General features: G+C 45.5%; 1 protein-coding gene across 2 annotated transcripts in view; it reads left to right on the forward strand.

Moving 5' to 3' along the window:
• The first annotated feature begins 3,202 nt into the window (after positions 1–3,202).
• PRR36 (proline rich 36) overlaps positions 3,203–27,945 on the forward strand; it is a 181,696-nt gene continuing 156,953 nt past the window's right edge. Inside the window, exon 1 of one of the 2 annotated variants that reach the window (XM_063931692.1) lies at positions 3,203–3,269. The gene's annotated coding sequence lies outside the window, so the exon portion shown is untranslated. The other variant, XM_063931689.1, reaches the window with a different exon arrangement.

Below are 27,945 nucleotides of genomic sequence, written 5' to 3' on the forward strand. Positions count from 1 at the left end.
ATGTCTCCCTAAATATGTAAAAGTATAAAAAATGGTATCATTTGGTGTCAAAAATAGAAATATAATTTAATGCTTATGATTTATGGCCGTCCAAGTAGCCAGCTGCGCAGCAGGTGGCTGGTCATCATGCTGTCATGTTGATGGGCCTATTTTTATGTGGAGGCCTGGAGCGCCATCCTCCCTATTGTTAATATGGCTCTGCGCCAAGGCCAGTACTTATTTTCAAATGTAATATTATTGCATAGTTGCCTACCCTCCCGGATCCTGCAATACTCAAGTTCTTACTATATCTTACGCTGCCCTGCATTATAAATCAAATCTGATTATTTGGATATCTCACTGCAGCCACCAAGGAATTTTTGGGCAATACAGTGATTTGCTGCAGTCACTAGCATGACTTCTGTTCAGGCTCATCAGCCTCTGCCATCCACTCTCAGCAAAACCTTTTAGGACCCGCGGCAGTAGAGGTAGAGAATACACCTTTCCTGACCCCTGTGATCTGAGTCTTAATATCTCAGCATCTGCTTCTGCTGCTAGTGTATGTAAGCTGTAGAATGTTTTATTAGTAATCTTTAGTTAAACTCACAAAAAGGACAATGCTATTTTTTTTTTTACCAAGAGATGATCATTAAAGTAAGAATTTAAACAAGGTGACATTGCATTTGCAAGTTATTGCATAGGCATCACATTTATCATGTTTATTGTGCTGATTGAGAAGAAAAGAAATATCACAGCAAATAGATACAAATAAGAAATCCAGCACTGCAAGCAGCAAGGTTAGTATCTGTATGCGGATGATACTCAAATCTACCTATCCTCCCCTGATTTGTCACCATCTGTATTGGGCCGTGTCACTGAATGCCTTTCTGCCATTTCATCTTGGATGACATCTCGCCACCTCAAACTTAATATTTCCAAAACAGAATTAATTATATTTCCACCGGCCAATAGTAGTTTCCAACCTGATATCTCTATCACTGTTGAGAACTCTGCAATCACCCCTACCCCACAAGCTCGCTGCCTAGGTGTCATTCTTGACTCTGAACTGTCCTTTGTTACCCACATTCAATCTGTCTCAAGATCATGTTACATACATCTAAGAAACATATCCAAAATACGCCCTTATCTTACACAAGACACAGCAAAAACTCTAATCCATGCTCTCATTATCTCCCGCATTGATTATTGTAATAGTCTCCTGACCGGTCTTCCCAAACATAGGCTCTCACCACTACAATCCATTTTGAATGCAGCTGCGAGGCTAATCTTCCTTGCCAGACGTTCATCGTCTGCAGATCTGCTCTGTCAGTCCCTCCATTGGTTACCGGTATTCTACCGTATTAAATATAAAATACTTTTACTCACATACAAGGCTATTAACCAAACTGCACCAACATACATCTCTTCACTCATCTCAAAATATCTCCCTACCCGACCCCTCCGCTCTGCACAAGATCTACGTCTCTCATCCACACGCATTACTTGTTCACACTCAAAATTACAGGACTTTACCCGGGCTTCACCCACTCTGTGGAATGCCCTCCCACGCACAGTAAGACTCGCCTCTAGTCTCCAAACCTTTAAATGTTCCCTGAAAACTCACCTCTTCAGACAAGCCTATCAAATTCCAGACCCACCCACATAACCTTCAGTGCTTCCCTATCTAATTACATCCTCTGTAGAGTATTCATAACATCACATATCTTGTCTTTCTTTAGTCTCACACCCTCCTGACACTTGGATAACTTTGTGGGGTATCATTATACAACCCATTAAGAACCTAGCAATCTGGTGGACCATTATGCAATAGGCATAGATACACAAGGATAGATGCTACCTATTTCCCTATAGATTGTAAGCTTGCGAGCAGGGCCTTCCTACCTCTATGTCTGTCTGTTTTTACCCAGTTTTGTTCTATTACTGTTGTTCTAATTGTAAAGCGCAACGGAATATGCTGCGCTATATAAGAAACTGTTAATAAATAATAAATAAATAAAATAAATATCAATCACAGCAAAATTTCCCAAAATATATTGCTAATGATATATAGAAATATTTTGCAACAAGCATTTAAGTTTAGACACGCCAATATGTGGAGCTAGGCATGACATGCCCCCTCAACAGCACGCCGCGCTTCACGTGCCACATTCTACTTCAGACTACAGTGTAATCTCCCTAAAACTAGTTTTCAGAAACAGGCAAGTATGTATTATTGTTTACTATTAAATGAGTGTGTTACTGATATTATATTAATTTCTCCATGGTAGGGTGTCCCTATAACTAGATCTCCTACTGGTTCCACACCTAACCCCTGTTTGACAGCGTACAAGAATAAAGTGCAATGGAACATGCTAGAGCTATATAAACAGGGCAGTAGAGAGCCTAGCAGGGCCCTGGTACTGGGATGGAGGTGGGGCCTAAAAGGGGGCGTGTCCACATAACCTAAACATAAAAGACCTTATGGCACCGCGCGCTCCACAGGGGGGCCCATTCAAATCCAGGGGAAGGGGGCGAGGACAAGGAGGGAGGGCATCCGTGTCTTACCATGCTTGCTCCGAGAAGCCCCCCTCCTCAACTAGCGACATCTCCTAGTGATATTTGGGAAGATGGCGTTTGTGCACTAGAAAGCAAAGACTCTCCAGAGTCTTTGCTCTCAGTGTGCGGTACCATCTTCCTGAAGATGTCACTGGGGGGATGGTGCCGGCCGTGGTGGATGGAGGTAAGTATACTCTGCCGTGGGTAGGGGGGCAGTGGACCTGGGCCCCTGCCAGGCCTCTCTAGCAAGCCCGGGCCAGGGTAATTAGCACCTGTTGCCCCCTCTCTGCACCAATGTATAAATGGTTATAAATTAATATGATTATTTATATTATTATCTATGATGACGCAAGTCATTCTGTTTGCACAGACAAAACCCTTTGTCTCAGAATGTATCTTTCAGGAGCGCCATCCAGCCTTCCAGAGTAGAAGTTACTAATAGAGATGTGCATATACATACATATGCTCTTACTCTGAGCATGGCTTCCTCCCTTGAGCCTTATAAATTTCTCATTCAGTTTCCTGCCTATTTAACGAGGCATATTGCCATGGAGATAGATCCCTCAGCATGGAGAGAACAGTGCAATGCTCTGCAGGGTTAATGATCACATTGTGGAATGGGTTAAGAGAATATGGGAAGAGGAAAGCACTGCCACCTGGTGGTAACAGTAAGCATTACCTTGCCTTGTCACAGGACAGGGAGGGACAGGGTCCATGGATTACAGGTTCCTCCTGTGTGTGTCATTTTGTCACTGTATATTATAATTGCTAAAATAATGTGACATGGGAGTCTAGATATACCTGTTGTGCGACCCAGTTCTGAGCCAGAGGTGGAGCTGAGATAGACAGGACAATATTACCACTCTGCTCGCTGTACCTGTGCTGTGTATACTTGGAAGGTACTGCAGTATGTGAGGGAGGGGGGATCTGACATACTGTGTGTGTGTGAGCGGAGGGTGGTGGTTGTGGCATCATGTCGGCATCTCCTGGTGTCATAGTCTGTGTGTCTAGGAGGTGGCTCTCTCATATACTGTAGTCTACAATCTTATTTCTAAAGTGTCTTACTGTAAGATGGCAGCTTTATTTTGTACTGTATTTATTTTATATATAATTGCTTAGCAAATCTTTGTCATGTTATATGATACTTCTGTGTACTTCATTTATTGATTTTAGATAGATAGATAGATAGATAGATAGATAGATAGATAGACAGACAGACAGTAGATAAATAGGCATTATTTAGGGTCACCACTTGTAGAATTTCTATCAATACGTCCCAGGGAATTCTATGCTTTAGGGACTCAAATGTCAGCAATTGTATTTCTGTATTGTGTGTGTCATTGTGCTAATATTGCGGTGCTGTAATAGTTGTGCATTGATCAATCCCCTCAGGTCACATAGGAAGTTTCCTCTGAGTGGTGACACATGTAAGACCTATTCCACATGTGCAGCACACGTCCTGTGCAGCCCGCAGCAGGCATGTCCGCTGCTGCTAGCATGACCTCTACAGTTCCATCCATCATTACAGTATTGACATCTTCACTGTCACCAGGTCTAGTTACACACCCTAAGGGTCGAAGTCAATTAGCCATGGGTTTTGTCATAGTGGCTAGAAGTGACATAGATATCACCGTAGGCATGTTACTGTTCCCCAACTCGTCAGTCTTACATTTGCTGAGAAAACATTCGCTTAATAGCATTTTTCCACTTTTAATAAAAAAATGCAAAATTCAACCACTTGCCGTCTATTAACCGCCTAACTGACAATTTCCCCCCCCAAAACCGCTTAAGAAGTATTTTAAAAGGTATATTGAAATATTTTATTTTACAAACAATATACCTAGGGGGTGTTTTACAACCCACCCCCCAACCCTGTGTCCATAAGCCCCCATTGTAATTTTACTCCCCACCGCACGTCACAAATATTCCCTGAATTGTCCCCTGAATCTCCTCCCCTTCCCCCAGGGACCCTAGTGCCCAGAGTCACAGCGCTGCCGTCGGCTAGGGAAGAGAGGGCCCTGACGGAGCCGGCACACGGGCCTCTTCCTCTCTAGATACCCCCCTGATGAGAGCAGTCACTTTCAGTACATTGTACTCATCGACTCTCTGGGAGGGAGCAGCAAAGTCAACACAACAGGGGGTGTGGCATCATCCTAGGTGGGTAGCGTGGATGCCCGATAGCGTCATCGCGGCCCTGCCCCCTGCTATACAATGCCCAGATTACAGCATTGTAAAGCAGGGGGCGGGGCTACTATGACACAAATCACTTCATCACCCCCACCTGACAGGTGGCTGCATGGGGGTGCAGGATGTGGAGTCCAGATCCGGGAGACTTGTCCACTTTTCCGGGCGGCTAGGAGTGAGACGCGATTTTCGGGAGCCTCCTGGCCATTCTGCGACAGTAGGCAAGTATGTATCAGTATCAGCATGCATTTACACCAGTCCTGTCTTGCAGGAGAACTGTTTGAATCAGCCAGATCTCTATGTACACGTAACTCTAGTTAGCCCACAGTTCATACTTGCCTACTCTCCCGGAATGGCCGGGAGGCTCCCGAAAATCGGGTGGCGCTCCCGCCCCCCCGGAAGAAAAGGCAAGTCTCCCGGACGAGTGCCCACCACCTGCAACCCACCCGCATCACCTGCATAACCCCCGGCGGCGCAGTTCAAAGTGCGCGGTCCGGGAGTCAGATGACGCAATTCGCGTCATCCTGGCCCCGCCCCCTGCCTTGCAATGTCAATATTAACGGCATTGCTAGAAGGGGGCGGGGCCACGATGACGTGATCGTGCAGCCACACCCCCAACCCCGCCCCTAAGCGTCATCAAGAAGCATCTCCACACCCCCGCTGCTCCGACCTGGCTGCCTCCTCCCGGAGGGGGCAGCCAAATTGTCGGTAAGTATGCCACAGTTATCACCATCGTGCACCCTGTTTCCATGTATTGCGTTACACCCATTTGGCTGCAAGTTGAGTTCTGGCTGACTTGTGTGTGTGACTAAAGTAGCCTGCAGATACTTCCTGTCAATCACTCTACGACTGATTCCTCACTGTGCGCGTTATCACAAATGTACCTTGTTGCTTGCACTCTGCGAGCACAACGCATGCGCAGTCTGCCAATAATCACTCAGTTGTGACCGCATCTGAAGCAGGCCCAGCTCCATAAGAACCATTTTAGTATTTAGGCCAAAAAGTTTCCCTTTAGACCATAAGCCTCTCTGGAAGGCCTCATTGCTGCAACCCTCCCATAAAGGGATTATTTGTTTAAAAAAATTGGAAATTCTTGGACCATATTCACTGTCTTCCAGAGTATTCACTGCTTCTCTGATAACTGTCCTTCATATCCAGTGCCGGCCCTAGGCATAGGCAAACTAGGCAATTGCCTAGGGCATTTGGTATGCCTAGGGGCACCAGCAGCTTCTGTTGATTAAAATGATATGCGGCATGCCTATATTCTGGGTGTAGCATTTCGTATACAGATACAGCCACAGTCGCACACAGTATATAGGCATGCTGCATATAATTTTAGTGCAAATTAGATTTTTATTGCGTAACAAAGATCAATACATATAACAACAGTATGGTGCACTAATAGCAAAAACAGATAGGGAAAGCAGGCCTGGACCGTGCAAGACAGTCTATGGGCTAACAGATATACAGCACACAATTATGTAAACCTTAGAAAATAACTATCCCAATCAAAGAGCATGAGTATACACAGACCCGTCTTTTACGAGAAATAATAAGAAAAATACAAACTGAACAAGAAGAAATCAAAAATAGAAAGAGAAGAAAGGGGGAGAAAGAAGAGAAGAATCCTGATCCGAAACTTACAAGTGAGAGGAAGAGAGGAGAAACAAACAGAAAAAAAAAAAAGGGAAAGCAATCTATATGGTAAAATCTAGGATATGAAATGCCCCGCCAGGGATACTAGGGGGATTGGTGGCAATTATTAGTGAGGATCTCCCGATATAAAGAAGAGTCTTTAAATGCCATCCACCGGAACCAAGTATCTCTAAAACGGTCGTACTCATTGTCTATAGAGGACATGACATCGTCCATGTCCATATTAAGATCAATCCTATGAAACCAGTCCAACACTGTTGGTGGAGAGGGTGAGCGCCAGAAAACAGGGACCACCGCCTTTGCCGCGTAATTTAGGTGGCACAGCAAGGAGTGCTCATAGCTAGGGATAGGACCAGAAGAGAGGTGAAAAAGCCAAAACAGCGGGTCAACAGGGACATCCCCCCCTGTTATTATAGCGGATAGGGAAAGGACTTCCTTCCAGAAGGGTTGAATAGTGGGACAGAGCCACCAAATATGGAACGGGTGACCGACGTCATTAGAGCAGCGCCAACAGATGTTAGGGATACCCAAACCCATTTTGGAGAGGGTATCAGGGAATCTATACCACCTGCAGAGTAACTTATATTGCGTCTCAATAACTAACGTGGTAACGGAGCAGGCGTGGGCCAATTTAAAAATCTTGTTCCACTGGTCATCGTCTAGGTCAACACCCATTTCTTTATTCCACACCTGGGTAAAAGGCGGGAGGGGTGTACCGGAATCTATAAGTAGGATGGTGTAGATCTTGGAGATAGAATGGGCAGGAGTCTCTGAGCTGGCACATAATCATTCAAAAGGTGTCAAAACAGAGTACCAAGATCTTAAGGGGTGAGGAGGACATGTGGTGAATGAGAGCTATTATCTTAGTGGTGTTGTCCTCGCGGCCAGGGACAAAACCCACCTGGTCAAGATGTATGAGAGACGGCAAAAGGTGTTTTAATCTGTTCGCAAGAAGTTTAGCGTAGAGCTTAATGTGAGTGTTGAGGAGGGAAATAGGCTGGTAGCTAGGGCACAGGGAGGGGTCTTTGCCAGGCTTGGGGATGACAGTGATATGGGCTTCCAGAGATTGGCGAGAAAAAGACGCCCTATCTGAAACAGTATTGCAGGCCTCCAGTAATAAGGGGAGCAATCTGTCTCTAAAGGTTATATAATAGGTAATCGTGAAGCCGCCAGGGCCTGGGCTCTTCCCAGATGGGGTCGATTTAAGGGGCCTCCTCAAGTTCCAGAGAGGAGAAGGGTCTCTCAAGCACCTCGCAAGCGTCAGACGTGAGTCTGGGGAAACCGATCTTCGTAAGGTATGAGTGGACAGCTCTCCGCCTTACATCAGGATTCGAGAGGTCCACAGGGGAAGGCAAATTGTATAGCGAAGAGTAGTAGGAGCAGAACGTCGCAGCTATCTCGTCTGTGTTGTGTACAATGGAGCCTTGATCAGTCTTAATGGAGGAGATGTAGGAAAGAGCCCTCTGAGAACGCAAGGCCCTGGCCAACATCTTGCCAGGTTTGTTCCCCCATCTATAATATCTATTGCGACATTTCCTAAAAGCAAATTTTACTTTATCAAGGAGCAGTTTATTGTGTGACGAACGAGCCGTCACAAGATCCGCGTGCTGCATATCATTTTAATCAGCAGAAGCTGCTTGTGCATCCTAGCCACATAGCAATTAAGATGCATTTTCATAAAAAAAAGGTGCCCGACATTAGCAGAGCTGTCAGCTGACTCACGCCAGGCATCTCTTGCTGCATGGCGCATTGAGGCAAGATTTATGAGGACACATCTGTATCCAAGCAGAGGCAGAGGTCACAGTGTTAGCGGCCGTGTGAGTGCTGTGTGTGAGTGGGTTGGTTGTGCAAAAGTGTTTGGCATATGTGTAAGGAGCATTATCTGTGGCATTAATAATGTGCAGCAAATGTCTAAGGGACATTATGTGTGTCATTATGTGTATAAGGGCATTAATAATATGCGGCATATGTGTAAGGGACATTATGTGTATAAGGGCATTAATAAAGGTTGGCATAATGTGTAAGGTGCATTATGTTTATAAGGACATTAATAATGTGTGTCATATGTGTAAGGGGCATTACTGTGTGGTATTATGTGTATAAATGAATTACTAATGTGTGGCATTATGGGGGGAATTCAAATGTTTGAAAAGTCGGTTGGGTGTGTGTTTTTTCATGACTATTAGATAGGAAAAAACAGACACCGAACTGACTTTTCAAACAATTGAATATCCCCCTATGTGTTTATGGTGCTCTACTGTGTGGTGTTGGTATAGAAAGGGCACTACTGTGTGGTCTAATGTGAATAAAGAGCAATATGGTGTGGTGTAATGTGAATAAGGAGCACTACTGTGAGGAGTAATGTTTATAAGGTAAAGTGGTACTACTGTGTGATGTAACATGAATTAGAGACACTATTGCATGATAAAATGTGAATAAAGTTGCAGTACTTTATGGTGTAATTTGAATTGGGGGTACTATTGTGTGGCCATGCCCCTTGCCAGCAGAAACACACCCCTTTTTGCGCTGTGCGCCGAATGTGCGCACTGTTCCTATTTAAATTATAGGTGGTGGGAACACCAAAATAAGGACTGCTATGGGTGAGAGGTGATGGGGCTGGGAAAGGGGTGCAGGGTAAGAGGCGAAACTAGCGGTGGTGCTAGGGGGGACCAGCCAAAATCTTGCCTAGGGCATCATATTGGTTAGGGCCGGCTTTGTTCATATCCAGGGAGGCAACCTGATCTAGGCAGTGTGGGTGCAGTTCTATGGGGATGTAGTTATGTGACCATCCCGAACAATTCAAATACCGATAGTAGGGCAGTACGAATGGTGTAATGGTTAGCATTACTGCCTCACAGCACTAAGGTCATGGGTTCGATTCCCACCATGGGCCTAACTGTGTGGAGTTTGTATATTCTCCCCGTACTTGCGTGGGTTTCCTGCGGGTACTCCGGTTTCCTCCCACAATCCAAAAATATATTGGTAAGTCAATTGGATCCCAAATGTGGTAGGGAATATAGATTGTAAGCTCCACTGGGGCAGGGACTGATGTGAATGGCCAAATATTCTCTGGAAAGCGCTGCAGAATATGTGTGCGCTATATATTTATAGCGCAGTTATTTAACTGGTAATAAATAAAATAAATAATGCCGACTAGAAGAGACTATTCCCACTCATGGGTATCCACGACACGGTATCCACGACACCCATAGAGTGGGAATAAAACCTGTGGCGAGCGCAGCAAGCCCGCAAAGGGCTTCGTTACGCCCCCCTTCCCCCCAGGCCGGGATCGGGATGCTGACCACCGGGATCCTGGCCGCAGGTACTGCGGTCCCAACCCATTCTATGCTCTTATACTGGTTTTCAATCCCTGTACAGATTTGTGACTCACTATGGACTCTATTCACATAGAACAGGGGTGGGGAACCTCCGGCTCGCGGGCCGTATAAGGCCCGCAAAGCCGTTTGTTCCGGACACCCGCTTGTGTCTGTGAGAGACGCCGCCGCTCAGTCCGGCAGCAGCTGTCTCAGCTGTCAGGGCAGGGAGGAGAGCGCAGCTACTATGTCCGGCGGCAGGTAAGAGCTCAAACCAGCCGCCGGTTCGTGAGCCAATCATAGCTCGCGGACCGGCAGCCAATCAGGAGCCGCCGCTGCCGGTCCGCAAGCTCTGATTGGCTCACGAACCGGCAGCTGGTTTGAGGTCCTACACGCCGCCGCCCGACATAGCCGCGCTCTCCTCCCTGTCCTGACCCCCTGACACCCGAGACACACTGCCGGATGGAGCAGCGGTGAGCAGCACTGTGGGGGCATTTGGTGATCTGGCACTGTGGGGGCATTTGTATACCTGGCGTTGTGGGGGCATTTGTATACCTGGCACTGTGGGGGCATTTGTTGATCTGGCACTGTGGGGGCATTTGTGGATCTGGCACTGTGGGGGCATTTGTGGATCTGGCACTGTGGGGGCATTTGTGGATCTGGCACTGTGGGGGCATTTGTATACCTGACACTGGAGCATTTGTATACCTGGCACTGTGGGGGCATTTGTGGATCTGGCACTGTGGGGGCATTTGTATACCTGGCACTGTGGGGGCAATTGTGGATCTGGCACTGCACTATTGGGGGCATATGTGTGTCACGTCCCATTTTAATTGGCCACACCCATTTTTTTGGCGCACGCACACAGTACCTCTAAGGGGCAGACCCACTGGGGGGCAGGGTAATTTTTCAAGTTGAGAATTTTTGTATGGCCCCCTAAGGATTTTATAAATATCCAAATGGCCCTTGGTAGAAAAAAGGTTCCCCACCCCTGACATATAACATAATCTGGCTATCAAATATCATGTTTTGTAACCGTTTGTGGAAGCTTGCGCGTTGTTCTCGTCACAGGGCGCACACTGGACACAAGGGGACGGTGCAATGTAGAGGCAGCAGGAGCAGTGACTTTCACTGCTTCTCTCCATATACCGAGGGACGCGTCAGCTCATTTTGCCATCACTTTTTCTGTATATGGAGTTTAGTAATGTTACTTTATTAGAACTGCTTTTATTTAACTTCCCTTTTTCAAAAGTCGATAATGGTCAGTGAGATAATTACAAATTAATATTCATCCAGGTAGTTTGGAACACAGGAAAGCAGTGCGGCACATATCACCCTACAGCTGCTGCTGCACCTGAGTGAGGTCATTACGCACGGTATCTAAACAGTGCGGGGAGTGAGGCAGGGGCTGCCCAGCTGCTCAGGGAGCACCAGGCACGTCCCCAAAATGACGAAAACAGGGGTCGTGCAGCGAGGCCCCACCCCTTCTTTTGAAGCCCTGTTCCCTTTCCGGCCGAGGCCGCGCCGCAGCTCCCGAGTGGAGTGGTTCACAAGTTGGAGGTATGCACACAGGAAAGCAGTTTGGCACATATTACTCTACAGCTGCTGCATCTGAGTGAGGTCATTACCAGGCGCTTTGCATACTGTACATGGTACAATGGTGAAAGAGGTACAGTACTTTGCATAGCAGGTCTCAATACACACATTTATTTGTAGGCTCTTACAAAGTGGAAACTACATTCTTTACTAATGGAAACTGCAATGAATGTATTTTACATAGTGCAATCATTTTAATCTCCCATCATGAAAGTGACAAGGTGTTAGATAGATAGATATACAGTATATCTATCTTTTAAACAAATTCTTTTACATACATTTTTTTATGTATCTATCTATCTATCTATCTATCTATCTATCTATCTATCTATCTATCTATCTATCTATCTATCTATCATTTCTATGGCATTAGTGACATTGTGATATTGACCTTATAGCAAGCCTTGTCCCTTTCTCCCGTGCAACATGCTATATTCTTCTTCCTATAATATGCATCCTCATTGATCCATTGAAAATACAACACAAGCGGGATGCCTCATGTTGGAAAAAAAAAAAACCCAGTAGGTAAGTCAGGAATATAATTATAATGACTATTATAAGCAAATCTGCTGATCATGATCCTGTAGCATTGTTCCATTGCAGACAGTCCAGTGAAAGCTTTAACCTCCAGCTAGTCCTGTAAACAACAGAACCCTCTTGCCCTAGGGCGGCACTGCCCTTTCAAAGAACCATTGAATCTCATGCTTTAGATCATGGGTCGTCAAAGGGTCCTGTGTCCCTGCAATCGAACTGTGTTTTTCCCTGGACTTGTGACCCAGGAAGAAGACCTGGGTTATGTCTGAGTGGTGTGACCAGGATTTCTCTTACGTCCTAGTGGATACTGGGAATCTGTACTTTAGAACCATGGGGTATAGATCGGGTCCACTGGAATCTGGCACTTTAAAACCTTTAGTGTGTGTATGTGTGTGCTGGCTCCTCCCTTCTATGCCCCTCCTACCAGACTCAGTTTAGAAAAATGTGCCCAAGGAGCCCAGAGAATTTCCTTTATTTTTTGAGTTTATTATTTTCAGGTAGTACTGGTTGGCAACCAGTCTACCTGCTTCGTGGGACTTAGAGGGGGGACCGAACCAATCTCCTGAGGGTTAATGGCTCGTAATCCCAGCTGACAGGGCACTGAGCTCCTGAGGTGCTGATCACACGCCGTTAGTGTGTGTGCCCAGGCCAGCAGCTAGCCGCCACCCTCTAATAGATGCCGAAGGTCGATAGGTGCGGTGAGTGTTAACACCGGGGTCCTGGTAAGCAGGTCCCCGGTGCAGTTTTGGCGGCATGTCACGCGGCGGTCACGGGCCACTAGTTGCGGTGCCCGCCGTGGACTAGACTGGCTCAAGGCTCATGCCCCGCAGTGCTCACTGTCCATTAGGGCTTGTGTGTACTGATATTAATATCTCTGTTTGTTAACATGGCCAATATAAAACTGAAGGGACTGTGTGCCATTGCAAGGGGCGGGGCTTTCTGGGGCGGGACCAGAGGCAGGAAGGCGCCATTTCCTGCTGCTGCAGATCATCAAGTCTGCATGCACGCTGCTCCTCCAGGGACCCACGCCGTTACAGACTCTGTACTGGTACAAGGAGTTCATAGTAGGAGGGGACGGGGGGGGGGGGGGGGAAGCACACCAGCGGTAGCGCTTCTATCAGGTTATACACATAAATCTCACACTGCGCTGCTGTATTCTGTGTGCTGGTCTCCATTCCTCAGTGTCACTCCAGGGGCTCTCTAGGGTCTGTGTGGAGGTGTTTTTCAGTGAGCTGCGTTGTATTACAGTTGTGTAAAGATGTCTGTTGACAGGGTTATGTTTGCTGCTTGTAACTCTACCCCTTCTTCAGCATGGTCTATCATGTGTGAACAGTGCTCCTTATATTCTCAGGGTCACACTTCATAGGGACCTGACTGGCTAGATAGTTTTAACAGCATGATTCAGAATGTAAATTCAGAATTGGCTGCAGCGAAGAAGAAGAGACAGGTGTGAAAACAGTCTATTGATTGTATGGCAAAAGCAGCAGATACCAGAAAGGCTTCTCAGCCCCCTCTGTTGGTTTCACATAAACACCCACTGTCACAGGTGCTCCAGTCTGATTCCGATTCTGATCAGCCTGATGTGGATGATGATGATGATGTGGATGAGGACAGCTCTCCCATGGGTGGAGACCCTCATTTTTGCTGTTAGAGAGGTTCTTCACATACCGGATCAGGAGGCAGAACCAGATGAGGAGTTGTACTTTAATGTTAGACCGAAGACCTCAGTCACTTTTCCTGTGTCTAAAAAATTAAACTCCCAGGCCAGGGAGGCATGGTTAAACCCTTATAACAAAATGTCAATTCCTCAGAGTTTTTTAGCTACTTTTCCCCTTCCGGCTGAGGACAGGAAGTTATGGGAAAAACCCCCGTCAGTCGATACGTCTTGATAAAGCTAAATATTTATCTTACTTAAAACCCTTTAAGAGGTCTAAGAACACTGTACGCTATTGACGTATGGAATACCGTAAGGGTACGCACGTTGCGTAACAATCGCTTAGCCGTAGTCAAGACGCTCAAGCGTCACGTTCGCTCACGGCCAAGAGATCACAGGCAGGCACGCTATTGGCTGCCGACTAACGTAATGGTTTGCTATTAGCATAGCGGACGCTCGGGACCACGAGGAGATCACCAGCGGCGCAGACGCTCACAATGTTAAACCTTTATAACTATACCATAAAACAGTGTATTATGCAGTAAACCTTGGTGTAGTGATAAAGTGTAAATGTAACACAGTGTAACCTTATTAACTTAAAAGCTGTTCGAGCGTCTCCGTCGCTCTGAGAATACTTAGAAATATAAGAAATACACTGATACCGACCTTAGGTTCTAACACCCTATATGAACGTTATATTTGCAAAAGAATAATGCAATACAAGTCATACACTACCAATATAACATAGACTAACTAACCAGATAACTACACATGAAATACAATACAATACAATTACGTTTAAGGGAAAAGAGAGGGAAAGGGGAGAAAAGAGAGAGAGAGAGAGAGAGAGATATGAGAGAGAGAGAGAGATATGGCTCACAATAACAATAAAGACAATATGATTGCGGAGAAAACTTACGCACAAAGGGAACGATCGCATGCGCCTTTCTGAATATCCAGCTCCCGATTATCAGTGATGAGAACCGTTGAAGAGAGTGAGCTGGATCAGATCGGCTTGTCTATTTATGCCCCACACACAATACAATACAATGGTCCCTACAATCTCATTGTTCATTGGACACAGGAATTCGTCTTCGCATTATAACAAAAGGTCATAGGTTGATTCATACAGGTGGGCTGTGACTATTTCCAACTGCTCAGGTGGGTGGGAAACTAGGTTTCCCGCCGCATGGATAAGTGAGTGCAAATAATAGTAAAAGTACATAAACTTCTCATGTCCATAACTATTCGCACGAGCGATTAATCCGCTTCAAACCAACACCGGAATATTGCTAATTAAATACTCTTCCGATGGATACTAAACACCACTGTATAACCCTTGTCTGACCCTTCGTGTCAAACAAAGAGGGATCTCTTTGTTTATGAACATGCTACATTAACTAAACTTTCAGATTCTATCAAAGGGACCATAATCTACAAAATACATTATATGATTAAAATATGTAACGATTGAGTCGCACGCTAGGCACACATAAACTCTACCGTAAATGCGCATACCGTGCGCCTGCGGGTGCACGTAACAGCGGGTATGCGTACGCACGGGAGAGCGCACGCATGCGCAGCGCGGACCTATATGAGGTGCAAATATGGCAGTGTGCATCATGATATTTTTCTGACTTTGACAGTCCACCCTTTGGCAGTCAACAATAACTGCCACTTTCTAAAACATTTCAAAAAGAGAAAAATATATGTCATGTGTAAATACATTTCCATTGTTGGGTAAGGGAGGAGAGAAGAAGGTGTGAAAAGGGTATGACCTAGTGAGATAGCAGAAGCATGTGTGTATGAATCCATGTTTGGGGGGTCATGTATCATCGTGCCGTACGTGTTGTAAATCAAGCTTCGAGGTATTGCGAAGTATACATTTGAATTCCTTCTTATCCCGTATTTAAGGGTCTGTGGATGGGCTGTCAAACTTTACCGAGCTCTTTTCGGATTTTAGTTGTAACAAAATGGGGGAGCACATTTTAGTTGATGATACATGAATGGGGGGATATGTGATTGCTGATATCTGTGCCTGTGTTCCCTATCGACTATGTGTGTCATTACCTGAAGGTTGTAGAAATGAAGATAAAGAACAATTATGGTAAATGCAGTGGTATTCTATGTCAGGTTAATGAACATTTGTCGGTTGAAGTCTTGTCTGGTGTCTGTTGAATGCAGTCTTCTTTGGGCTTTTGCCAAAAAGTGTGGGCAAAAAGCTTTGTCAATGTCCATAGACTTACAGAAGTGTTGGGCTAGCGTAAATTTAAAATTTCTAGGGAAACTGGGGGTCTATGGCATAGTTCATCAATTATCTGTGTATAAGGTTGTCAAAACTTCTTCTTTAATCCATCTGTTGTCTGTGTACAGGATCATCAAATTCCTCGTCCAAGTGGGTCTTTTTACCTTGGAGAAAACGGAGAAACAGGTGAAAGAAACGGACCGTATAATCGTATTTTCATCACATCATTGTCTCTACCGTTGGGTCATAAATCAAATCCATTGGAATTACAATTTCCTCACTCCTTAGACTCATTACCCTGGTACTACGTTTGCACTTCATTAAAACCTGACCGCATCTAAATATCAAGCCAATCGATATGACAACACCCAAGATACATAGGAGAAACTTCCCTACATCCATTATGACTCCTTGAGCCCATTCTCCTAAACCAGAGAACCAATTTCGCGGGTTCAACCATGACACCCAACCAGTCAGCTCATTACCCACAGCAGCAAGGGTGAGATTGTGTCTCCTGCGAAATTCCCACTTTAATTGGAGAATGTCATCCATCTTTTGGTCTATGACCTCGACCGGATCCTCGGTACTATTCGTAATATATGTGCAGCATTTCACGCCGTACTGCGTTGCCAGTGTGACACAATATCCACCTGTCACTGCTGTGAGATAATTAAGAACCATTCTATGCTGAACCAGTTCTGTTTTATAAGCTTGAAGCTCTCTTCCAGTATACCTAAAAGTGTCATCATACATTTCTGTGATATTGTCTAATAAATTTGCAAGCGCAGAGATATACCTATAGTTCAGCACTCCTCTAGCGGTGCGAGTGAAATCTAGCGCAAGTAGAACCTGAATCCCGGTGGATTCATGGATCACGTCAGAGGCCGAATGCTCTGTCCTTTCTGTCAGTTGCCTTTTAACTATGTGCTCGTAATGGGTGTGAGTATAAGGAGCTTGGGCACCACGGTGTATATCTTTCATTTTGGCATGTGATACAGTCATTACTTCAGGCAGTACTTTTCCAATATAACACAATCCTTCAGAGTTTGGGGCAAGCCACTTATACGCCTTCCTCCCGCATATGAAATATGCATCATCGGGGAGAACATATGGGACGGAGTAGGACATAACCATATTACACATCTTCCATGTGAAATCTCCTAACCCTAATTCTCCCATCTGTCTAGTACACGTATCAGTTTGTATGATATGTGCACAGTATCCTGGTGATACCTCTCCAACTCTCGTAATCCTACTTCCTAGGGTATACCTATATCGGAAAGATTTTTCTCTACTGGCTATGTGGCGTATAAGCTCTGTATCTGTAGGCATTCTATCTGCTCTATATGAAAAGGTCATGGTTTGGTTACTCCATGACACTTCCCAATTTCCCGGCTTTCGGGGATTGGAAATGTTAAAACATATTAGGGACTTATCCACATGATATTGGTGGAGCTTCAAACTAGGAGGACTGGAGATATTAAACCTCCTGTCCACCGGTCTCCCACCCTTTAGCTCAAGTACCTCTCCTACCGTTAAAAGGAATGGTACTAGCCCTGATTTGCTATGGCCTTGAGGTACTTGAGAGCATACCCAACAATCTGTCTGATTTAACACATTACCCACTAAGGAGTGATAGTCACTCAATGGATGCCGGTCCATGTGGATATTAAAACTGGATTGGCATTTCTTGATGCACCCATCCTCAACTACATTGTCACAGAGCCTACAGATACAGTTTTCTTCAGCTAACAATCCTTCACAATTCCTTCTATTGTCAATGCTATCGGATCGTTTTCTGATACTCGCCTTTACTTGTTGATTAAGTTGTTCTTGGAAAACTACGCCTCCATCTTTGTCATCAGAACCCATTCCAGAACCTCTCTCGACCTCCATGGTACTCTCGCCGGAACAGACTGCTCTGGTCAACATCATGGTCAACAGGAAAATCCGGATCACAGTCTCTTGGGGCGAGTCCATCTTATAGGAGGAAACGGAGAAGAATGAGAAGGGGTAAAGAAATAATTTGAGGGAGATGGGATGGGAAGTTTGGAGAAAAACAATAAAAGGGAACAGGGAATCGACAACTGCTTTTGGTCTTATGATTTTCAATGCTCAGGTGCCGCCTCAGTCCTCCTGAAACAGACACTCCAGTGATACAACTTCCTCTACCGTCTGTTCCTTATCACGGGACCTCTCTGGATCAGCAACCTTCTTACAGTGGGACGAATGAACCCAAGTCTCTCTCTCGGCAACCTTCAATGCTGTAGTGCTAGTCAATAAGACTTGGTATGGTCCTTCCCATCTGTCAATAAGGCAACCTGAGCGTAGAAAATTCCGTATCATTACATAATCCCCAGGTTCAATGTCATGACAATTACTATCTGGTAAATCAGGAATCACTAACTTCAAATTATCATTTTGATTCCTTAGCTGTTTACTCATGTTAACCAGGTACTTTACAGTCACTTCATTGTTACACTTCAAATCATCCTGAGGGTTAATCATAACATGCGGTTGTCGACCAAATAAGATCTCAAAGGGAGACAGATTAAGAGGGGACCTGGGAGTGGTTCTGATGCTGTATAGTACAATGGGTAAAGCTTCTGGCCATGTCAATCCTGTTTCTGCCATAACTTTACTCAGTTTATTTTTAATAGTGCTGTTCACTCTTTCCACCTTCGCACTCGCCTGGGGGCGGTATGGAGTGTGCAGCTTACTATCAATTCCCATCAACTTACACATTCCTTGAAAGACATCACCTGTAAAATGGGTACCCCTATCACTTTCAATTATTCTAGGGATACCGTATCTACATACAAATTCCTGCACAATTTTCTTAGCAGTAAACATAGCGGTATTTGTGGCCGCAGGAAATGCTTCGACCCAATTTGAGAATACATCTATACAAACAAGTACATATTTCAAATTTCGACAAGGGGGTAATTGTATAAAGTCAATCTGTATTACCTGAAAAGGGCCGCCTGTAGGTGGGATATGAGATGGTTCTGTTGGTATTGCCTTTCCGATATTCTTCCTCAAACAGGTAAGGCATGACATTGCTCTTTTATCTGCATGAGATGAAAATCCTGGGGCGCACCAATATGCTCTTACCAACTTACACATTCCCTCCTTGCCCAGATGAGTCAGCCCGTGTGCTGCCTCAGCTAAACATGGAAGGTATGCTCTGGGGGCCACTGGTTTACCTTGTCCATCCGTCCAGAGTCCTGAGGACTCCTGGCCATATCCTTTTGCCTTCCAGACTGCCTTTTCCTGTGTGGAACACAAATTTTGCATTTCACACAACTTTTGTGTGTTGATGGTATTAAATACCATCAATTGTGTGGTGTCTGTCTGCCTGGGGGTACCAGCTGCTAACTTAGCAGCTTCGTCTGCTCGGCTGTTACCAAGTGATACTGGGTCCTGGCTATATGTGTGTGCTTTACACTTGATAACAGCCACTCTGTCGGGTTCCTGTATCGCTGTTAGAAGCCTTTTGATGTGAGCTGCATGCGCTACCGGTGTACCAGCTGCCGTCATGAAATTTCTGAGGCGCCATAGGGCTCCGAAATCATGGACTACCCCGAATGCGTATCTAGAGTCGGTGTAGATATTGGCTGACTTGCCCTTAGCCAATTCACATGCTCTGGTTAGGGCGACCAGTTCAGCAACCTGGGCTGAGTGAGGTGGGCCTAGCGGTTCTGCTTCTATGGTGCCTTGGTCATCTACGACTGCGTATCCAGTACACAAGTCTCCCGAGTCTGACTGTCTGTGACAACTACCGTCAGTGTAGAAAGTAAGATCTACATCTTCCAGTGGGTTGTCACTGATGTCAGGCCTTGCCGTGAAATTTTGGGTCAAATATTCCATACAATCATGCATGTCATCTTTTGTATTAAATCCTCCTTCCCCACCACTCTCATCCTCCACCCTTTGTGCCTGTCCAGGCACACCTGGGAGATATGTTGCAGGATTTAATGCACTGCATCTCCTTATGGTGATGTTTACGTGGGCCATTAGTGCCAATTCCCATCTTGTAAACCGCGCTGATGAGACGTGTCTGGTTTGGGCAGAATTTAGCAAGGCTGACACTGCATGTGGTGTATGAATTGTGAGGTTGTGACCTAGCACTACATCTTCGCTTTTTGTTACTAGCAATGCTATCGCAGCAACGCTTCGTAAGCATGTGGGGAGGGATCGCGCTACCGTATCTAGCTGAGCGCTGTAGTATGCTACCGGCCTGCTGGCATCACCGTGCTTTTGGGTTAGGACGCCTGCCGCGCAACCAGCACTTTCTGTTCCGTACAGCTCAAAGGGTTTCCCATAGTCTGGCATACCTAATGCTGGCGCCTGCGTTAGGCACTGTTTAAGTCTCTCAAATGCCATCTCGGACTCGTCTGTATGCGAAATCCGATCAGGTTTGTTTGAGGAGACCATCTCCTGCAAAGGTAACGCTAGAATGGAAAATCCTGGGATCCAGTTACGGCAATACCCACACATTCCTAAAAACGTTCTGATCTGTTGCTGGGTTTGTGGCAGAGTCATGTCTCTAATTGCTTGGATTCTATCAGCGGTCAGGTGTCTCAGTCCTTGTGTTAGACAGTGTCCTAGATATTTTACTTTAGTTTGGCATAATTGCAATTTGTCTTTGGAAACCTTGTGTCCTGTGTCTGAAAGATGAAACAGGAGCTGTTTCGTATCCTTCAGGGACGCTTCCAATGAATCTGAACACAGTAGTAAATCATCCACGTACTGTATCAATATTGATCCACTCTCTGGTTGGAAAGACTGTAAACAATCATGCAAAGCCTGGGAAAATATACTTGGACTGTCTATGAAACCTTGTGGTAATCGAGTCCATGTGTATTGGACTCCTCTGTATGTAAATGCAAACAAATATTTACTGTCAGGGTGTAGAGGTACCGAGAAGAAAGCGGAGCAGAGGTCAATAACAGTGAAAAATTTCGCAGTGGGAGGGATTTGCATAAGGATGACAGCTGGATTTGGCACTACGGGGAACTGACTCTCAACTATTTTGTTAATCCCCCTTAGATCCTGCACTAGCCTGTAACCCCTCCCCCCACTCTTCTTCACAGGGAAGATGGGACTATTGGCAGTGCTGGATGTTCTTACCAGAATGCTCTGTTGTAGCAAGCGCTCTATTACGGGATACACGCCTAACTCCACCTCTGGCTTCAGAGGGTATTGTGGGATTTTTGGAGCTATCCTACCATCTTTTACTTGCACAACTACCGGAGCTACATTTGCCATTAATCCAGTGTCTTGTCCATCTTTAGTCCACAGTGACTCTGGTATCTGGGATGTCATTTCTTCTACTTGGGATGGAGTCCTATTTGTCATAACGGTATGTGTCATTAATTTTGATGGGGAGTCTAACATGTCTCGCACTTCCTGAGCGTGATTCTCAGGTATGTCCAAGAATACACCTTCAGGAGTACAATAAATGACGCACCCCATTTTACACAATAAGTCTCTTCCCAGGAGATTAGTCGGTGCCGATGCAGCCAGCAAAAAGGAATGCTTGGTATGTAAAGGCCCTATTGTAATCTCTGCTGGTTTGCTAACAGGGTAATGCTGGACTACTCCCGTTACTCCCATGGCTGGAATTGTCTTACCAGTGGTTCTCATGCCCACTGTCGAATTTATCACTGATTTGGCCGCCCCCGTATCTACAAGAAAGTTTAATGTTTTACCAGCTACATCAATTGCAATTTCGGGTTCACTTCCAAGACTTGCAATCAATTTTACTGGCTGCAGATTACAGGTATGGCCACACCCCTATTGGGTATGGTGACCTCCCTGAATCCCGCTGGCAGCAACTACTTGTGAAGGGGTTAAATGGGAACTGCCAGAAGCTTGCCAGTCTCCTTTTGGGGGATATATTTTTGTTTCCCCTGCATGTGGCTCATAACTCCGTCTCTGCGGACCCTGATCCCAATGTCGTGTGTCATGTCGTGGTCTAGGGGGTTGGTATGATTTTTGTGAATTTTTCACTCTACAGTCTCGTGCCATGTGTCCCTGTCTATGACAAGAATAACAAGTTACCACATTTTACTTACCCACAGGGTTTGGTGATTTATACAAAGGCTGCCTTGTGGTCAGGGCCTGTATACTTACGGCCATTAACTTATCACCTTGTAATTCCCTGTGTCTGGTGATATTCCGATCGTGATCAATAGCTGCCTCTCTCAAAGTAGCCACCGACAGACCTCGCCAACATGGTTGCGTGGTCTGTACCCTTGTCTTTAATGCTTCTTTTAAACCATCCATTAGCACAGATACTGCTACTTCTCTATGATTTATGTTGGTTTTAATGTCCTCTATGCCTGTGTATTTAGCCATATCTAGCAGTGCCCTGTGAAAATATTCTGCAGCTGTTTCTGACTCCTTTTGTTTAATGGAGAAAATTTTGTTCCATTTAACTACAGCTGGAAAATACTCTTTTAACTGTAAATTTATTCTTTTTACATTGTCTTGGTTGTACACATCTGTAAGGGGTACATCCTGATCCAGTCCACAGTCAGCTAAAAATTGAGCTGAGTCGACATTGGAGGGTAAACATGCCCTCAGCAATATCTGCCAGTCTTTGTTATTGGGCTCTACAGTGTTCCCTAGGTCTCTGATGTATTTCTGGCTAGCAACTAGATCTTTTCTAGGATCAGGGAATTCAGACACTATGGTTCTTAATTCCATTCGGGAAAATGGGCTGTACATGGCAATGTTTCTGATAGGAGTGACTCCTGTAGTGTCAGTTTTCCCATTTGGCACAGCTATTACCCTAACGGGATTAAGCCTAACAACATCATTCTGAGTAGATTCTACAGCCTGTGGTGAAATGGTTTCAGCATAGTGTAAGGTGCCGTACTTACCCGTTGATACGACCTCACCTGTCCCTCCGCTAGGGGCCTTTGCTACTAATCTTAAGGGTTGGGCCGTGCCTACTGTTGTTTCTGATAAGGTGGCTGCTAGAGAGAGCGCCGATATTGTGGCCGATTCGTCCTCTTGATCACACTCCTGGGGAAAGTTTAAAACAGGGTACAACTTGCACGGGTTAATATTTGCATTGGTTAACTTATTAACATTATCTTTAACATTTATACAGTTGCTAAGTGTTTGTTACACCCTAGTGCGTCATTCTCCGCAACCAATTTCTCTCCTGATATATATGGTGGCGGCGGTGCCGTGGCTATCAGTTTCCTGATAGGGTTAGATCCCGCCGCCTGAGCCAATCCTCTCTGTATTTCACCCTCCTGTTGCCATAACTGCAAATAATCATAATGTTTGATCCGTCTCTTTGCTGATTTAATGAGACATATCCTTCTCCTTAGATTTAGTAACACATCTGGGCTGAAGCTGCCTACTCTTGGGAACTTCTCCCCGTCATGTACCGTCATTCTCTCCCATTCATCACATAAAACCTCTGTGTGTGAACCGTATTTTTCACACATTACATACCTTGCCGACCCGATTGGTCGGTTTACTGAATCAACCCGAACCGAGGTTGATCGCCCCCTACCTGAACAATTGGCCCCCATACCTGCAGGTGTTGCTTTCACTACCTCTGACCTTAATCAGGGTCTTTCAGCGAACCCTTACAAAAACCAAAATGTTCAAGATAGGCTGACGGTGGCGGTTTACAGAGTACCCCACTCACTCGCCCACGCCGACCAATACGACCTACACACTGCCCTAGTGCTGGCATACTCGACCCAGGGCCCCTGCGACCTGAACCTCTATTTACTGGAACATGTGAGGGTGATCCGCAGAGCACTTACTCTTTCCAGTAACTATTGGTTGCTGGATAGTTCCTTAGTGACCAGCGAACTTCCCTTAAAATAAAAAAAAATTACACAAATCACGTTAGAATGTACAAATAGCGTTTATGACCCCTTTCGTACACAAATGGCACTAGGTCAGATTACTAACTAATGCACACAATTACGTGCGGTACAATCGTTCAGTACATAAGCAACTAATCTTATGTACGGAGCGACCAACGGAATCGAAAATTACGGCTGCGAATTCCTTCAGCCAGAGCTTTATGGCCTATATGGGTTCCGCACCAACCCTTCTTGGTGTTGTGCTACTTTTCTCTATAGCGGACTTCTTAGTCTGCTGTACCTAGACCTCCTGGTCTGTGCTACAGTAGACCTCCTGGTCTGCTATACTCTAATGCTCAAATTTTATGTTTAACAAGGGATGCCTCCCTAGCCACCATGTACGTCACTTACATGTATGTACCTTACGAGAACTCGACTTCTTGTGGTTCAACCTCAAAAATTGTAGAACTTATATAATTGCAAACACTCACTCACCACATGTACACTTTTGTTTCTATTTCTATTTCTGCGCAGAAATTTCTTTCCTTTAGACCAGATGAGTTGTAAATTGGAGAAGGATCTATTAGCTTAAATTTCGGACACTAAAATCGACTTGCGCTATTTATCGCGTTGCCACTTTTTCGCCTGTTAAAATAACACTATCGTGTGATTTGAGTTACGTGGGCGTACCCGGACGCTCCGTTGCGTAATATACGCTGCGTGCGTCGGCCTTTGGGTTGCGTACGCGAGTCTCAGCCCTTTGTTATAGACACGTGTACACAATGCAGATATCCCCCGTAACACAATTTACACGTTTATCAATGTAGACGATCCTCGATCATCTACCGAGCACCACACAGATCTCTCCTTGTATCTTTAGGCAGAGCTGTGTGCGTGCTTTTCAATTTACACCTTAATGTATTACTTTTACTCTTTAACTATTAAATAGCGACAAATCTCTCTTAGCACGTTTATCAATTATAAAATGGCAAACAGGAGAGTGATATGAAAATACACGAATGAAAAAGAAATGCAGATATATGCGTGTGCGTACGCAAAACAGAAATAAACAGTTTTAAAAGACACTAGCGTTTTGTTCTTACCTCCGGTTCCGGATTCCCTCAGCACCCTTTACTAAGTGAAGCAGACGCTTATCCAGGCAGCACTACGAGGACTATGATCTCCCGCCCTTTGCTGATGGATAATGTCTGCTGAAATTACCTAGTACAGATATGTGAAGGACGGACGAGCCGCCAATTGATAAAGCTAAATATTTATCTTACTTAAAACCCTTTAAGAGGTCTAAGAACACTGTACGCTATTGACGTATGGAATACCGTAAGGGTACGCACGTTGCGTAACAATCACTTAGCCGTAGTAGAGACGCTCAAGCGTCACGTTCGCTCACGGCCAAGAGATCACAGGCAGGCACGCTATTGGCTGCCGACTAACGTAATGGTTTGCTATTAGCGTAGCGGACGCTCGGGACCACGAGGAGATCACCAGCGGCGCAGACGCTCACAATGTTAAACCTTTATAACTATACCATAAAACAGTGTATTATGCAGTAAACCTTGGTGTAGTGATAAAGTGTAAATGTAACACAGTGTAACCTTATTAACTTAAAAGCTGTTCGAGCGTCTCCGTCGCTCTGAGAATACTTAGAAATATAAGAAATACACTGATACCGACCTTAGGTTCTAACACCCTATATGAACGTTATATTTGCAAAAGAATAATACAATACAAGTCATACACTACCAATATAACATAGACTAACTAACCAGATAACTACACATGAAATACAATACAATACAATTACGTTTAAGGGAAAAGAGAGGGAAAGGGGAGAAAAGAGAGAGAGAGAGATATGAGAGAGAGAGAGAGAGAGAGAGAGAGAGAGAGAGAGATATGGCTCACAATAACAATAAAGACAATATGATTGCGGAGAAAACTTACGCACAAAGGGAACGATCGCATGCGCCTTTCTGAATATCCAGCTCCCGATTATCAGTGATGAGAACCGTTGAAGAGAGTGAGCTGGATCAGATCGGCTTGTCTATTTATGCCCCACACACAATACAATACAATGGTCCCTACAATCTCATTGTTCATTGGACACAGGAATTCGTCTTCGCATTATAACAAAAGGTCATAGGTTGATTCATACAGGTGGGCTGTGACTATTTCCAACTGCTCAGGTGGGTGGGAAACTAGGTTTCCCGCCGCATGGATAAGTGAGTGCAAATAATAGTAAAAGTACATAAACTTCTCATGTCCATAACTATTCGCACGAGCGATTAATCCGCTTCAAACCAACACCGGAATATTGCTAATTAAATACTCTTCCGATGGATACTAAACACCACTGTATAACCCTTGTCTGACCCTTCGTATCAAACAAAGATGGATCTCTTTGTTTATGAACATGCTACATTAACTAAACTTTCAGATTCTATCAAAGGGACCATAATCTACAAAATACATTATATGATTAAAATATGTAACGATTGAGTCGCACGCTAGGCACACATAAACTCTACCGTAAATGCGCATACCGTGCGCCTGCGGGTGCACGTAACAGCGGGTATGCGTACGCACGGGAGAGCGCACGCATGCGCAGCGCGGACCTATATGAGGTGCAAATATGGCAGTGTGCATCATGATATTTTTCTGACTTTGACAGTCTGTATCCAGATTGTCTAAAAAATTGGTACTGCCGATGCCAGGGGCTATATCCCTAAAGAGCCGGCTGACCGTAAGATTGAGACAACTCTCAAGGCAATATATACGGCAGCAGGCGTAGCACAGTGCCCCACTATAGTTTGTGGGTGGATCCGATAATATTATTAATGGATTGGACTCTCTGCCCCAGGATGAGGTCATTACGCTACGGCAAATTTTGTGAGCGAGGCTATTAAGGAATTGTGTAAGATAAATGGCCGCACTACTGCTGTGGTTGTTTCGGCACACAGAGCTCTGTGGTTACGTCAATGGTCAGCGGACGCTGATTCCAAAAAGGGTGTAGAAAATCTTCCCTTTACAGGTGATGATTTGTTTGGGGACTAATTAAATAAATGGATCTCCCAGGCAATGGCGGGTAAGTCTACCTATCTGCCGTCAGCTGCGCCACCTGCTAGACGTTCTTACACAGGTCCCTCCTTGCAGTCCTTTTTTGTGGCAAGGTTCAGAGGCAGGGGCCGGAGAGCCTCCACCACTCGTGGTAAGTTCCGTAAACCTGCAACTGCGGCATCCCTGGACCAGACCACCGGATCCCCTGCCCTAAGCCTTCCGTGTGACGGTTGGCCCCAGCAGCAAGGTGACTTGTAGGTAGGTGCTCGCTTTTAACACTTCGCCCACGTGTGGGCTAAGTCCTACCGGGATCCTTGGGCGAGGGAACGCATTTTCCAGGGATAGCGGCTGGAATTTCAAACACTTCCTCCTTACAGATTTTTCAAATCGGGCTTACCAGTTTTGGCCGCAGCAAAAGTTACCTTGCAAGTGGCCATTCAAAAACTTTTGCGGACAGGGGTGGTGGTTCCGATACCTCCTCCGTTACACAACAGGGGTTTTTACTCAAGTCTTTTTGTCGTTCCGAAACCAGACTGTTCGGTGCGACCAGGGCAAATGCCAGAGGGGCCGATGGCCAGGTGGGCAGGTCTGGATGTCCGCTTGCCTGCCCGAGCTGCAGCACCCCTCCCTCTCGACACTCCCACCTCCTCGCTCCGGCCACTGTGCTCCACGGAAAAGTGCTTTCCTCTCCCTCCCCACCTTCCCAGAATGCTGATGCGGCACAACGTCATTGGAGCGGCCGCGGTGGTGGGAGAACTACACGCGAGCACCATGTCTGCTGCCTGCCTGAGCCACTGAGGAGTCCCGCCACCATGCAGTACAGGATCCCGGCCCCAACAGCAGCACACACATGGCCAGCTGCAGCAATGCAGAGAGAGTGCTGCCCCCTGGCCAAGGTGAGTGCTAGTGTACATGCTCTGCCTGACTCTCTCCTCTCTCTCTGTCATCACCCCCTTCTCTTTCTTTCTTTAGTTTTCCTCACCCCCTTACTCTCTCTCTCCCTTGTACTCACCTCTTTCTTGTCCTCACCCCCCTCTCTAATGTCATCACCTCTCTCTATCTCTCTTTTGTCTTCACTTCTCACTATCTCTCTTTTATCCTCACCCTCTCTCTGTCTCTTGTCATCACCCTCTCTCTGTCTCTTGTCCCCAACACTCTCTTGTCCTCCCGCTCTCTCCCATCCACATCCCTCTCTTTCTCTCTCTTTTGTCCTCACCCCCTCTCTCTTTCTTTTGTCCTCACCCCTCTCTTTCTTTTGAACTCACCTTTTGTCTCTCTTTCTTTTGTCCTCACCCCCTTTCTTTCTTTTGTCCT

This window comes from Pseudophryne corroboree, chromosome 6 (assembly GCF_028390025.1).
Source record: "Pseudophryne corroboree isolate aPseCor3 chromosome 6, aPseCor3.hap2, whole genome shotgun sequence".
Taxonomy (NCBI): Eukaryota; Metazoa; Chordata; class Amphibia; order Anura; family Myobatrachidae; genus Pseudophryne; species Pseudophryne corroboree.